We start from the raw sequence: 16,876 nt of genomic DNA, 5'->3' as shown, positions 1-16,876 counted from the left end.
CATAATAAATATCTCAGCCGCCTGTCAGCCGATTTGGGTTCTCTAAGCACCAAATGAAAGCTACTATATGCTTGTATAAGGCCCTGAAATTTTATTTCGATTCGACATTTGATAACTGAGATATCTTACGAAGAGTATTTCAATAAATTCTTTTTTTTATTATATTCACTTGTTATCGTGCATTTGTTTTTGATCAGTCTATGGGAAATTATTTTTCAATAAATGATGCTGACCTCATACAAAGTGTATACTAGCAGGTTATTGTTTTCAACAAAATTATAAATAACAAATTACAAATACACAGGAATTTTATGGAAACTAACAATATGTTAAATGAAAGTTTTGAAGAACCAGACAGCCAAAATAACTAGCTAATGCCAAAACTGATTAACTTAGTAGATATATCATTTTTGTCGTTTTTACACCATAACCATGAATACCAAGTACTTCGGAGCTAATTTAATTGACTGATTTAGACAAAGTGTATCTCGCTGATTTTCTTTCCCATTTGTTAATCGATTCAAGATCTTTCAGCAGTTAATAAAAGATACAAAATTCCAGAATATGTAAGCTATTTTTTAAACATTCCATACAAGACTCTAGGAAGTGTCTGGCATTTCTGGTAGTTTAGTCCATGGTCCATGATGCTATTTTGGAAACCAATCCACTAGATGCCAAATCCACAATATATTCTAGAGCTTTTGGTCAATTCCACAAAACAAATATGTTAAATACAAATAATACAACAATAATTTTAATAAGTGTAAGAAGGGTTCTGTGCACCATAGGTGGATTAAATCGGGTTTTTCAATATAACTCCAATTATTTCAAAATTTCATCATCGTTTCAAAATTCGAGATAGTAATTATAGTTCATTATAATACCCTCCAATTGACTTGAATATATTTATATTTTAAAGGAAAGTAACCAAATAGCCGGCATTAAATTGAAAAAGTAATGGGATGCATATGAAAAATATATCAATTTACTAAAAAAACATAGAATAAATGAAAACGCCATAACTTTTTTTCTTATTAATAATTTCTAATTAGGTAAACTATTTTTTAAAGTTCATTATATAAGTCATAAATGATCAAAATTTTATTGCATTCGGTTCATTGAAACCGGAGATACGACAGCTCAAAGTTGGCAATCGGATAATTACACCTTTTTCTAGAATTTTCATAACTTCGTGTAGAATGGCCCGATCTTTACCTAATTTTGTCCACTGATACACAACTAGTTGATGAACTTACAGTAACAATTTGAGAATATTTGATGCCCTTTTCGAAAAGTTACAGCGAGTTGAACATTTTTTGAAAAGTGAAAATTTTACCTGTCCCATTTATTTTGAGTATCCCCTGTATATACCCTAACCATATTGCATGGTTTTAAGGCCTAAAACTCCATTAAACAACCGTCATCTTGAATTTTGAGCTGCCATCATAGATATACTGGTCGTAATTTTTGGAGTCCAGACATCTTCCCCATACCAAATATACCCATGTTGCATGGTTTTGGAGCCGAAAACTCCATGAAATAGCCGCCATTTTGGATTTTATTCCGCCATCTTGGATATTTTGGTCGTCAATTTTGGACTCCGGACATCTTCCCCATACCAAATATACTCTACCCATATTGTATGGCTTTAGGGCCTAAAACTCCATTTAACAGCAGCCATCTTGAATTTTGAGCCGCCATCTTTGATTCTAGACTGCCATCTTCCATCCCATACCAAATACATACACTCATATTTCATGGATTTAGGACCTAAAACTCCATTGAATAGCAGCCATCTTGAATATTCAGCTGCCAACTTGGATTTTTGACCGCTATCTTGGATATTTTGGTCTCCATTTTTGGGCTCGCGACATCTCTCTCATACCAAATATATCCATATTGCATGGTTTTCGGACCTAAAACTAAATTAAATAGCCGCCATCTTGGATATTAGACCGCCATCTTAGATATTTTGGTCGCCATTTTTGGACTCCGGACATTTTCCCCATAACAAACATGGGTATGCATGGTTTTGGGGCCTTAAACTCCATGAATGTTGAGCCGCCATCTTGGATTTTAGACCGCCATCTTGGATATTCTGAACGCCATTTTTGAACTCCGGACAACTTCCCCACACCAAATATACCCATATTGCATGGTTTTAGGGTCATAAACTCCATTAAACAACCGCCATCTTGAATTTTGAGCCGCAATCTTGGATTTTAGTCCGCCATCTTGGATATTCTGGTCGCCACGTTTGGACTCCGGACATTATCTCCATACCAAATATACCCATATTGCACATCTTCTCCATACCAAATATACCCATATTGCATGGTTTTAGGATTAAAAATTTTCAACCGTCATCTTGGATTTTAGACCGCCATCTTGAATATTCTGGTCGCCATCTTGGATATTGGACCGATATTGGAGATTTTCTTGTCTACAGTATTTATTTCCGCACAAAATTCGTCAACCATGCTAAAGGTTACAAAAATCGGCGCAGCTTGATGTGTCGCATGATGGTTCAGTTTTACATATGACCAGTTCCACCGGTGCTGGTCCGGATTACTAAAATGGCCATGACTCCGGAACGCCTTGACCGATCCTAACCATTTTCAATACCAAACAATGCAGTGATATTCGTGTTCGATTCGTGCTATAATCCGTAAAATCGGTCAGTGGGAAGTGCCTTAAAAGTGAGTGACCTTTATTTGTACACATACATACATACACACATACACACACACAGACATCATCTCAATCCGTCGAACTGAGTTGATTGGTATATGTGACTTGACTTCAAAAAATCATATCTCGAAAACTATGCATCGTAGAACAAACTTTTTTAGTGAAAACTACGCCAAATTACTCAGCAATCCGATAAAAATACACTGAGAAAAAAGTTTCCCAGAAAATTTTTCACCATAGAGAAAAAACGTCTAAAAATGCTGATAAAAGTACCGTCTGTATCATAGATTATTTTGAACAAAATTTTTCCTAGCGCAAAAATTTATGTTCTTCATTTCGTTCTTTGACGCCAAAATGGAATCTCTTACCGTTTTAGAGATATAGCCAAAAAACCAACGGTCAGTCGCTATATTTTCATAGGAAGCCATCTACAACAGCGGCCGTTCACCTGTTGCAACATGTTTGCTTTACAATGAGCAAATGACATACGCTAATTGTAACGTAACTTTGACACTAACGTGCATCGGAGTACACTGACAGCACATATATAGCACTTGAGTGCCTTTTAAATGCAACAACTTATCAAATTTTGAAATTAATGGATTTGTAACTAGAAAGCGTTGCAAATAACAAGTTTACAACGAGCAAACGCATATTTCAACGTATTTTTTTTTCAATCAAAGCAATCATATGCCGTTAAAGATGAGTGGATATCAGGTAACTATAGGGCACTGCATGAAATTCTCTCCTTCCTTTTCACTCTTACAGATTTTTTGTAAACAACAAGGCCAAGAAACGTCAAAATTCCATACAAAATTAAAACAATGAAGTGCACTATAAGGTCTTTTTACACAGGTAAAGCTTTATTTTGTTTTTATAGAGTTTTTGTTGCTTAAATGATCATTGGTATGTAGATTCTTCTATACACCATAAAGAGACATTCTCCACTCAATATTTAATAAATAGCATGGTCTGTGCATAATGTGTTTGTATAATGTGCTTTAGAAAAAACACTAATTTAAAACTTAACGGAACTTTAAATGATATATACCATGAATGAGAGGAACAAACATGTACTCTCTGGAGCGGATCTGGTGTGATGGTTACAGCTCGTGACTGTCACGCCGAGGACCTGGGATCGAATCCGTCGATTTCACTAAAAAAAGTTTGTTCTGCGATGCATAGTTTTTGAGATATGATTTTTTGAAGTTTGGGGTATTTTTAAAAATTTGGGAAAATTGTGAAATTTCATCTAGCGTTTTTCGGGAAAATAGTCAACTATGATTTTTTTGAATTCCAAATTTGATCATATATCCACGACCTCTAGCTCTGGTAAAATTTTCATTGAAATCGGAGACCCTTCGGCCCAAACCTGTTCGGTAATAAAAAAAATATCCCCGTGTACGAGAAATGCAAAACGCCCGGTAATGCTTCTGTAAAGACCCTTTGGAAAAGCACGAGATATTTCCAAAAGAATTCCATGGAGAAATATCTGGAGGAATCTCTGGAAAAATTCTTGTCGGTTTTTCTGGATGAATCCAGGTTGAAGTTTCTGGACACATTCTGGCAGGAATTTTCAATGGAATTCTCAGAGCAATTCCTGAACAAATCTCTGGTGAACTTCCTTAAGAAATACCTGAAAGACTTTTTAAAGAAAGTCCGATAAAGAATTTCTGGAAAAATCTTCCAGGAAAATTTCTCAGGAATCCTGGAAAGAATTTTGGAAAAATAAACCTTTTAAAATTTCCTAAAGGAGTCTGTAGAAGATTTTTTTAGAGAAATCCGTGGAGAAATTTCTGGAGGATTTCTGAACTTTTCTGATGGGATAAGAAAGAATCCTCGTACGTAATTTTCAAAGAATTGATGACGGAATTTCTGAGCCATCGAAGGTAGAAATGTAGAGGAGTTCTTGAGACAGTTTTGTAGGATTTTCTAGAGCCATTCTGAATAAATTTATGGCAGATGTTCTAAAAAAAACTTTCGAAAAGAATTTATAAAAAACTTATTTCAAGACTTTTTAATAGAATCCTTGGGAAAATTCCGAAAGGAATCCAAGAAGAATTTTACGAGGGCATTCCGGGCAGAATTTTAAATAAATTCACTAGAAAATTTTCTGGAGGAATCGCTTTGAAAATTTCTGATGGTTTTTTATAGGAATCAATGGAGTAATGTCTGAAGATATCTATGGATTGTTCTCCAAATACATCGCCTTATAAATTTCTGGAGGAATCTTTCAAATAATTTTTAAGGTATCACTATTTATTTTCTAAAAAAAACTATCCGTGGAATTTCTGAGAAATTCCAATGAAATATCTGAGATAATCCTTGTAAGAAACTCTATAAATTACTGGAGATAATTTATGTATGAATCTTTGGTAGAGCTCGTAGAGTTATTTCCGGGGAATTTTGAGGAGTATTGTATTGACGCCAATACTGGTAAGAAATATTTTGTATTTTTATTTTATCTCAAGAGCTCAGTGAGTAACTTGGAGTAACCTCGATGACACCACTGCTGAAGCGTCGAATTTCTCGGAAGTCTTGAAGGCGAAGATGAGCAACGCCAAGCTCGTGGATCTGGGAGCCGACGTGTGCAGTATCAAACTTACTCGTACAGGTGAAATGATCTTCGAGGCGCGATAAGGAGCGCACGGGTGCAGCCTACAAAAGTCTGGCTGATGAGGTCCTCGGCAAGGGTGTCGAGATAAGGGCTTTTTCAGCGGTGGTGACTTTGAAGGCGAAAAACCAAGACGAGATCACTGACGCTGAAGAGCTCATCACGGCATTGCGGCAACAGTGTGAGGTGCAGGTGGCTAACGCAGCTATTCATCTACGGAAGGTCTCAAGCCCAACAGGGACATAGTTAGCCTTAGTACAGCTACCTGTGGCGGACGCTAATAAGTCCGTTAAAGTAGCTGTTCGAGCCCGTATGAAGTTGATCATCAATATTAACTTCTTTTCTCGATCAGCCTAGATAGCTGTGTAGTGTCGGTAGCGATTGTCTCAATTGGCTAAGAATAACACTACGGACCGCCTGTTCCGGTGGTATGAATCCACCAACAGGTGACCCCTAATTCATGGTGTGATGCGGCTTTATGCTTACCGTGCCTAGGAATGAATGGCTAGGGGGGTCTAATAAAAACCTAACCGCTAACGGAGCCTGTGGAGTACCAGGGCGCCCTCCACAGTATGTAGCCCTTACTGCGCTAACCGGAGCAATGGTGCAGTGGACCTTGTGTTTCTCCGAGACAATCAGCTGCCCTTCTTTAGTCTCACTTGAGGCTAAATAAGGGCGGGATTATGAAGATGTTGTTAATTAGTTTAAATTTTCACCTATATGGTTTCGCATTATGCGATTTACACAGTGTATTCTGTGTATCCTCGCCTTTGGCGTTTTCCAATCGATACCGATTTGGTTTTATTGTTGCTGTTCTTTGTTGTGCTGTTGTTGCGAAGAGTTCAATCTTACCTAGTTTGGGTAGTGGCTACGGTTAGGATAGCTCAGATCAATCTTCAGCATAAAAGAACAGCAACGATCAATCTTTGCAGACTTATGCAAAATGGTACAGCCCAAGTGGCCTTAGTACAAGAACCTTACTTTCGTAAGGGAAATTTCTATCTAGGAAACCTTGTGAACCCGGTGTTTGCCACTTTCAGTAAACATGAAATGGCAAACTCGCGTGTCATGCCTCGAGCCTGTGTGCTTGTCAACAACGCAATAGTTGCTACACTCATCTCTGAACTAACCACCAGAGATGTATGTGCTATCACAATTGATGTATCTGTTGGAAACCTCAACAGGAAATACGTCTATTGTTCTGTGTATTTACCGCATGATGAACCATCCCCTACGGATGCTTTCAAACAAGTCATCGCATACTGCACTTCAAAAGGCCTTCCGCTAATTGTTGGCAGTGATGCTAATGCTCACCATATCATCTGGGGCAGCTCAGACATTAACTTGAGAGGCTCCAGTTTGATGGAGTACTTAAGTAGTGCAGATCTTGCATTACTTAACATAGGCAACCGCCCAACCTTCATGGTATCTGCTAGAGAGGAAGTGTTAGATATAACACTTTACTCTAGCAGAATTAGTCACGAGCTGACCAATTGGCATGTGTCAGATGAAGAATCTTTATCTGACCATCGCTATATCTTTTTTGAACATTTAAATGTTACTTCGCAAACATTGCGTTTCAGGAATCCTCGGTCAACAAACTGGGATCTTTATACTGATTTGGTTGCAGCCAAATTTCATGGATATTCACCATCCATTGACACTCCAAGTGATTTAGATGATGCCGTTGATACTACAACGACCTTCATCATGGAAGCTTTTGAAGAAGCATGCCCTCTACGGTCTGTGAAGATCACAAGAGGAACCCCTTGGTGGAACTCTGATCTGGCGAAACTCAGGAAACAATGTAGAAAGAGTTGGAACAGACGACGTTCGGCTGGTTCGGAGGCTTTCAGGTCGGCTCGCAAGGCCTACAGGAAAGCTCTCCGGTCTGCTGAACGATCCGGCTGGAAAAACCTTTGTACAAATGTTTCCAGCTTGAGTGAAGTCAGTCGGTTAAACAAAATCCTTGCGAAATCTAAGGATTTCCGGGTGAACGAACTTCGTTTGCCAAATGGCGATCTGACTTCCTCTGATGAGGAAGTTTTGGAATGCTCATTCAGCACACACTTCCCTGGATGTGTGGATATTACATCTTCGGATGATCCTGATGTCTTTTCTTGTAGTTATGATTCTTTAGCTTTGGCTCGGAGTATTGTAACTATAGAATCGATTGAGTGGGCTCTTAATAGCTTTGCTCCTTTCAAATCTCCTGGGGCAGATGGGATTTATCCTATTTTGCTTCAGAAGGGATTTGATTATTTCAAACATGTTTTGAAAAAACTACTTGTTTGCAGTTTTGCTACAGGGTATATTCCCAAATCCTGGAGGGATATTACTGTAAAGTTTATTCCGAAAGTGGGTCGTGCGTCGTATGAAGAAGCAAAGAGTTTCAGACCTATCAGTTTGACCTCTTTTCTTCTGAAATGCTTAGAACGCATTGTGGATCATCACATCCGTGATGTTCATCTGGCCAACGTGCCTCTTCATGTGAACCAACATGCCTACCAATCTGGTAAGTCCACTGTGACTCTTTTACACAAGGTTGTTTACGATATCGAGAAAGCATTCGCTCAAAAGCAATCTTGTTTGGGTGTTTTCTTAGATATCGAGGGTGCCTTTGACAACGTGCCTTTCGATGCCATATTGGAAGCCGCACGGAGTCATGGTATATCTCCAATGATTTCCAATTGGATTCACCAAATGCTCAAAAACCGATATCTCTTCTCGACATTGCGTCTAGCAGGGATTAGGAAATTGAGTGTTTGTGGATGCCCCCAAGGGGGAGTCTTATCACCGCTTTTGTGGAATCTCGTAGCAGATACGCTATTGAGGCAACTCAATAATAGCGGTTTTCCTACTTATGGTTTTGCCGACGACTACCTAGCATTGTTAGTTGGTATGTGCATCAGCACCCTTTTCGACCTGATGCAAAACGCCCTTCAGGTAGTTGAGGGTTGGTGTCGCCAATATGGGCTTTCGGTTAATCCGAGTAAAACATCTATTGTTCTTTTCACGGAAAGGCGAAACCGTAATGGCGTTCGACCTTTGCGTCTCTTTGATTCTGAAATCGATGTGACTGAACAGGTAAAGTACGTTGGAGTCATTCTTGATTCCAAGCTTTCCTGGACACCTCACATTGAGTTCAGAATCAAGAAAGCTTGTATGGCCTTCGGGCAATGCCGGCGTACTTTTGGTACTACTTGGGGTCTAAAACCCAAGTATATCAAATGGATTTACACAACTGTGGTTCGGCCAATATTGGCTTATGGATGTCTTGTGTGGTGGCAAAAGGGTGAAGTGAGAACGGTCCAATCAAAATTAGGCCATCTCCAAAGGATGTGCTTAATGGCGATGTCTGGAGCGTTCTCTTCAACTCCTACGGCAGCGCTCGAAGTGCTCTTTGACGTTGCCCCACTACACATTCATCTCAAACAAGAAGCCCTTTCTTGCACTTACCGGTTACGGGTACTCGGTCTACTAGAGGAAACTCCTGTGAACCGCAGTTCAACACACACCTCGTTGTTTCCACTTTTGGTGAATTGGGACAAAATTGTCCTTGCTCCAAGTGATCTTACAATTGCTTGTAATTTTCCATATAGGACATTTTCCACGAAATTCCCTTCCCGGGAAGAGTGGACATCTGGTTATCTGGAAAGAAGTATTTCAGACGGCATCGTATGTTACACTGATGGCTCCCTTCTCGAAGGTCGAGCAGGTGCTGGTGTTTATTCTCGTGAGCTAAGGCTGTATCAGTCTTATTCACTTGGTAGACACTGCACCGTTTTTCAGGCCGAAATCTTTGCTCTTATGTGCGGAGTGCAATCAGCACTTCAGCAGCACGTAATGGGCAAAGTAATATACTTCTGTTCAGATAGCCAGGCTGCTATTAAAGCACTTGCTTCGGCCAACTCCAGGTCGAAGATAGTTATCGCTTGTCGAACTCAAATCGAGGAGCTGAATTCAGCAAACGCTGTTCACCTTCTATGGGTACCTGGTCATTCTTCCATCGCTGGAAATGAATTGGCTGATGAGCTAGCTCGCTCTGGAGCATCACATGACTTCATTGGCCCTGAGCCAGCTATTCCGATATCGAAGTGTTGGATTAAGCTTCAGATTCACACCTGGGCTGTCACTCAACACAGACAATATTGGAATAGTTTGGAGTCATGTCGTCAAACCAAATTGTATAGTGCTGAGCCATCTCTACGGGTGGCGAAGTATCTAACTAATCTGTCTAAGCAGAATTGCAGCATGCTGGTCAAAGCATTGACTGGCCACTGCCGACTCAGCTATCACATGGCGAATATTCAGCAAGCTGATTCATTTGCCTGTGATAGCTGTGAATCCGATTATGGAACTTCGTATCATTTGATATGTAACTGTCCAGTTTTCGCGCAACTGCGTTTCCGAGTATTCGGTAAACACTTATTAAGTGAAACTGACTTCAGAAACCTGAATCTTCAGGATATTCTGTTGTTCTTAACCCGCTGTGGTAAAGAGCTATAGGCTCTCTTTCGCTTTATGCGTTATTACAGTGCCCTTTTCAGGGCGCTGTTTGAACCCATTGTGGTACGCTTGTGCGTTAGTACCCTCTTCCAGGGTATTTTTCCTATATTTATTTGTCCCCATCCTCATCCAAATCCTTTTTTTTTCCTTCCTTTTCCCTCAGGTAGATGATGAAATAGGCTGTTATTTTGGCGATGGCACAAATGTCCCAAATGGAGGATAACGTGCCTCTGGAGCCGGCCTTCTGATACCTGATAACCTCGATGGCAACTGCTGAAGATTCCAATTACTCGGAAGTCTTGAAGGCGAAGATGAGCAACGCCAAGCTCGTGGATCTGGAAGCCGACGTGCGCAGTATCAAACTTATTCGCACAGGTGAAATGATCTTCGAGGCGCGACAAGGAGCGCACGGGCGCCGCCTACAAAAAGTCTGGCTGATGAGGTCCTCGGCAAGGGTGTCGAGATAAGGGCTTTTTCAGCGGTGGTGACTTTGAAGGCGAAAAACCAAGACGAGATCACTGACGCTGAAGAGCTCATCACGGCATTGCGGCAACAGTGTGAGGTGCAGGTGGCTAACGCAGCTATTCATCTACGGAAGGTCTCAAGCCCAACAGGGACATAGTTAGCCTTAGTACAGCTACCTGTGGCGGACGCTAATAAGTCCGTTAAAGTAGGGAAGTTCAAGATATTTGTGATGAAGCACATTTATAATAAAATTGGTTTGGCACTTTTCAGGTCAATATGTTCCTTATGAATGTATATCTAGATTTTTATTAAGAGGGACCTCAAGTAATAATATTGTTGTATGATCTATATATTCATATAATAGCGGAAGGTGGTGAAACTAATGTTATGTGTTCGACTATCTTAGAACATATGCCTAATAAACGTAGCGAGAGAGCAATGGAACATATCGAAATTTTTGCTGCAGTTCGCAGATTGAAATTATCGTAAAATATATTATATACTGATAATTCATTTGATTTAACCTATGTTTATGAATATATGCTCAATAATCAAATCTGATATTTGTTAAATCAGAAATACTGTTGAAGCTCACATACAATTATTTGGTATTTATTTGTTTGTCAAGACGTAGGGTCCAAATCAATAAAAATAACATATCTAGATACACATTCACATGGCATATACTGGCCGGAGCAGCACTAAATATGTATTTATTGTATCCATGTTTTATCACAGTAATCAGCCAGACATGTTACATTAAAAAACAATCGGAAAATTGCTTTACATCATGTTTGGAGTTCAAAAAATTGATCTCAATGGTCAATTTTCATTTATTTTCGTGATAATTTCATACTAGTAGTATATAGCAAAAGCCCTGAGTAACCCCACTTTTCTTTCCCCATTGTATCGATGCTAGTGGTATTGACATGTTTTGGCCAAAAAATTAGCTGCCTCCGCCTGCTGCTTCATGAGTTATCAAATAAATTGTAAATCATCTTTTTTTGTTATTTTAATAAGAAAACCCTCAAATTTCCGTGATTATGTAAGTTTTTGTTATGGAATAATCTTTTTCTTATATATTTTTGCTGACCTAACGTTCGCATTTTTTTTTCTGTTTTTTTTTAATACAAAATATTGATCAAAATCTATTTTTTCTACTTTTTTAGTAAAGTAGCCCACTGTGCCTTTCGTGTGCATTATAGAGTATAAGTGTCTTCGGAAGAAATGTCAAAAATATCAGAATGAACAACTTTGCAGAAGAAAGTTTTCTTCTATGACGCTTCTATAAAAAGCTAAAACTGATCTAGATCAGTTGCGACTTATCTAGATCAATTATTGAGTTACCAGATTTTAGTCAAAACTCTTACAAGACACTTCTCTAAAGACACCAAATCTCTAGGATGCATATCCAGAGCACTAGAGGTTTTGTCTGTCCATAACTGCGTTCTGCCCCAGTGTGCGACGGATGAATACCCCGTCCAAGGGTTGGTGTCTACTACCTACATACGAGGGCTTAGTGGTCGCCTCCGCGGTGGTTAATCGAGCAATTCACGCAGATGTTGGACTGTATGACGACCGTGCTGACTCGGCGAAGTCCTTTGGTAATAGCAGGTGACTTCAATACCTAAGCCGTGGAATGGGGAAGCCGTTTCTTGAACCAGCGGGGTCAGACCCTGCTATAGAGACACTGGCCATACTAGATGTCGACCTGGCTAATGTCGGTACCAAGAGCCGGAACGGTGCGAAGTCGTTTATCGAAGTTACTTTTTGTAAGAGGCAGAGCCTGATTCTATTGCCAAAGGCTGGGAAACCACCCGGAGACCCGTCGGTACATAGGCCAATCAACATGCTTGATGGACACGGCGAGGAAGGTGTTCGAAAAGATCAATAGAATAGCATGTTAAGGCACACCGAGGGTGTGAATGGTATCTCGAGCAACCAGTTCGGCTTTCGGAAAGGGATGTCGACCGTAGACGCTCTATTGGTACTTCACAGCTATAGTGGCACTGTCCCGGATGAGGTCCATTAGCTCTGCGGTGTATGCCAGTAAGCGCAAGCTTCTGGCTAGTGACGCTACGCCCATACTAAGGTATGATGGCCCGGCTTGGGACACGACGATAAGTATCAAAAGCTACCGTGTTAAGATGGAAAGTACTTATAGGCTAATGTGTCTGAGGGTTTCGAGCGCGTACCGGACCGTGTCACACGATGCGCTCTCTGTCATCACTGGTATGGTGCCTATCAGTATCTTTATCGGGGAGGACATAGAGTGCTTCGAAATGCGCGGCACAAGAGGCATACGCAGGACTGCCAGATTGGCCTCCATGGTCAGCGCTCGTGGAACAGTTCCACCAAAGGAAGGTGGACCCACAGGTTGATCCTTAGGGTAGATAGTCGGGTAACAGGAACCATGGGGAAATAATATTCCACCTGACTCCGGTCCTTTCAGGCCAGGGTTTGTTTCGATCATGTCTGGTTTGTGGTGGTTTAGAGGAAACGGTGGAAATCCACATCCAAGAAAAGATCATGAAAACAGTAGGGATCAAATCGCAGCTTTAAATCCGATCCTACAGTTTTTGTAGACAACCCTATTGCTGGATCGTCTCCGGATGGGCAGAACCAATTACAGCGGAAAAGTGCAATTTATCTCTCGTCCCTTTATGAGACAACTGACCACATCCCTCTAGCGCGCGCGTATGGCTGATGTGCATACCAATATTGGTATGCGTGTGCATGTGCAGACTGCACTGCATATCGAACTTGCACCTCGAAACAAGTGTGATCCATGTAATGTTAAATTAATTGTCTTCGGCTGGTTGCGCTTGCGCTCGCGCGGGTGGAAAATTGTTTTACATGTGTCCACGGGAACTACCGTAATACGATCCGTCCTGGCTTCGCGGATGTTGCGTGTCAGTACACACTGCACGGGGATGGTGAACCCTAGGAAAATGTTTCCCAGCGTGTGACAATTTCATTTAGGCTCGTGGCGCGATGTTTCTTTAGGAAGAGAATTGACAGGCTGCACAAATGCGCTTGATTTAGTGGTTTTAGAGACGATAGTTATAGATTTTTCTGGCAATGTGCGCGAGCATATCTTTTTGTTCGGTAAATGGCAGATTGTTAAATGCATAACGGGGGCTGCAAAACGATGAGTCGATAAGGAGAGCTTCCAACATAGCCCTGGTCCTCACAAGTTCTTACCTCATGCTTCCACGGGTCAAGCGATGACAAAGACCACCAGCTAAGAGTTGTGTGCTTAGTTGGTAGTGCAACCTGGGCACTGTTGTCTTTCTGACTTCAGCTAGATTGAGGAGGTACGACCCGAGCGTCTGTTCACCAAGGAGGTGTGGCTCAAACAGCGTCTGTTCTGGCATCCAGCGGCTGAGTAAGGAATGCTCCATATCGCCCAGCTAGATCCAAGGTGGTAGCCCCATCAGCGTGGTCGTCCCAGTATTGGTTGGGACGTTAAACAGAACTGGCACGATGGCTCTCCAGCGAGACAGGAATGTTGGCGTAGGCCCAATAAGCCACCCGTAAAAATCCCAATTACAAATAATATAATAGAAAATACGACTCGATACAATGGGCAAATACCCCCGCGGTGGAAAAAGGACTACGATTGGAAACTTGGAATATGGAATTGCAAGTCACTTGGTTTCACATGATGTGACAGCGACAGGATAATCTACGACTAATTAGCGAACATATTGCAACACCGTAGATAGATGCACGTTATAGGCAGGTGCGAAACAGACACTACTCAGTCCTCCGGAGGAAGAAGCGCCTGCAGGAAGAACGATGGAAGAGCTGCCCGCGCTAAGGACACACGGAAGCTCTACAAGAAGCCGAACCGCTCGCGCAGAAGCTTTGTGCCACAAACCGACATGTGCCGAGTCAATCACGAGAATCTTCTCACAAGCGCGCGGGAGGTGATGGAGAGGTAGCGGCAGCATTATGATGAGCACCTCAATGGCGACGTTGCGTTGGTGGCGTGGTTACAGATCCAGGAGTACGTGCGCAGGACGAAAGCTCCAAAAGATTGAGGAGGAGGTTGGCCGGTGGAGCAGATCAACTACCGAGCGAGTTACTAAAATACGATGAAGAAGCACATTAGGTCATTACCAAGATTTGGGAGAAGGAAGTATTACCGGAGGAATGAATGGAAGGTGTCGTGTGTCCCAACTACAAAAAGGGCGACAAGTTGGATTGCGGGAACTATTGCGCGATCACACTACTGCCGTCTATCACCGATTGCAAGAGAGTTCGTGGGGCAATATCAGGCTGGATTCATGGGTGAACGCGCTACAACGGACCAGATGTTCTCCATCCGCCAGGTGTTGCAGAAATGCCGCGAATACAACGTGCCCACACATCACTTGTTCATCAATTTCAAATCGGCGTATGATACAATCGATCGAGACCAGCTATGGCAGGTTATGCACGAATACGGATTCCCGGAAAAACTGATTCGATTGATCGAGGCGACGATGCATCGAGTGATGTGCGTAGTCCGAGTATCAGGGACACTCTAGAGTTTCTCCGAATCTCGCAGAGACTTTCGGCAAGATGGTGGTATTTCTTGCTTGCTGTTGACCATTGCTTTAGAAGGTGTAATCAGGAGAGCGGGGATAAACATTAGGCCTGTCCAGCTTTTCAAAAATGTTCTCTGATTCTCAAGTCCACCCCCATATTTTGATTGGCATCCTAAGAGAAGTAGCTGGTCAAAATTTCAGCCAAATCCATTGAAATTAAGAGGTGCATCAAATAAATTTTGCGTTTTTCGACTTTTTTTGAATTTCAAAAAATCATAACTACACTAAAACTTGTCAAAACTTAATTCTTCCGGCAGAAATTGAAAGCTATACTTGTTTGCTACAACTTCTCCGAACAACGTGTGCCAATAAAATTGAAGGAAACATGTGTAATTATCACATTTGTAATCAGAAAAACCTTAAAAAGTTGATTTTTTGATGGATTTCGTTTTGGAATACCTTAATATACGTAATAAGTTGGTTTTTTAAAACGGCATTATATTCTCCAATGTTTTTTGGTTATTTGCTTCTTTGACACCAATGCTGTAGGAGTTGCGCGAAAATTACCTAAATTCGTGAAAGCCAAATGTGGCCTAAAAACTAGCTTTTCGGGTGCAATCACGCTTCGGCGCGCAAAAAATGGCATCGCGTCAGCACTGATATGATAGCCAACACCTGTCATCACGCTTGTTTGTTATCACCCGTGATAGGGGGTAGCCATGGCAAACTACAAGGAAGCAAAGCTACTACGTTCAGTATATTTTCGCGCCACAGCGTGATTGCCTCCAAAAAGCTAGTTTTTAGGCCACATTTGACTTTCCCGAATTTTAATATTTTTTGCTCAACTTCTACAGCATTGGTGTCAAAGAAGCAAATAACCAAAAAACATGAGAGAATATGATGCCGTTTTAAATTATCAAACTTGTTACGTATATTAGGGTGTTCCAGAACAAAATCTATCAAAAAATCAACTTTTTAAGGTTTTTCTGATTACAAATGTGATAATTACACATGTTTCCTTCAATTTTATTGGCACACGTTGTTCGGAGAAGTTGTAGCAAACAAGTATAGCTTTCAATTTCTGCCGGAAGAATTAAGTTTTGACAAGTTTTAGTGTAGTTATGATTTTTTGAAGTTCAAAAAAAGTCGAAAAACGCAAAATTGATTTGATGCACCTCTTAATTTCAATGGATTTGGCTGAAATTTTGACCAGCTACTTCTTTTAGGATGCCAATCAAAATATGGGGATGGACTTGAGAATCAGAGAACATTTTTGAAAAGCTGGACAGGCCTAATAAACATGAGTGGAACGATTTCCACGAAGCCCGTTCAGTTGCTTGGTTTCGCTGATGATATTGATATTATTGCTCCCAAATTTGAGACGATGGCGGAAATGTACATCCAACTAAAGAATAAAGCCAGGCGAATCGGATTAGTCATTAATGTCTCGAAGACAAAGTACATGATGGCAAAGGGCTCCAGGAAGGAATCACCGCGCCCGCCAACCCGAATTTCTATCGACGGTGATGAAATCGAGGCGATTGACGAATTCGTGTACTTGGGCTCACTGGTGACCGCCGACAACGACACCAGCAGAGAAATTCAGAGGCGCATTGTGGTAGGAAATCGAGTTCACTTTGGACTCCGCAGAACTCTACGATCGAATAAAGTTCGCCGTCATACGAAGTTAAGTATCTACAAAACGCTGATTAGACCGGTAGCCTTTTATGGCCACAAAGCATGGACTCTACGTGCAGAGGACCAACGCGCCCTTGGAGTTTTCGAACGGAAGGTGTTGCGTACAACCTACGGCGGAGGGCAGATAGAAGACGGGGCTTGGAGAAGGTGAATTAACCACAAACTGCATTAGCTGCTGAGAGAACCACACCACGAAAATCGGGAGGCTACGGTGGGTGGGTTACGTCATCAGGATGTCAGATAGCAACCCGACTCAAATGGTTCTCGAGAGTCATCCGCCGGGTACAAGAAGACGTGGTGCGCAGCGAGCTAGGTGGAGAACGATTTACGGACCCTACGCAGAGTGCGGAACTGGAGACACACA

This window comes from Aedes albopictus, chromosome 3, assembly GCF_035046485.1.
Source record: "Aedes albopictus strain Foshan chromosome 3, AalbF5, whole genome shotgun sequence".
In the NCBI taxonomy this organism is placed as follows: domain Eukaryota; kingdom Metazoa; phylum Arthropoda; class Insecta; order Diptera; family Culicidae; genus Aedes; species Aedes albopictus.
This window is presented reverse-complemented; position numbering follows the sequence as displayed.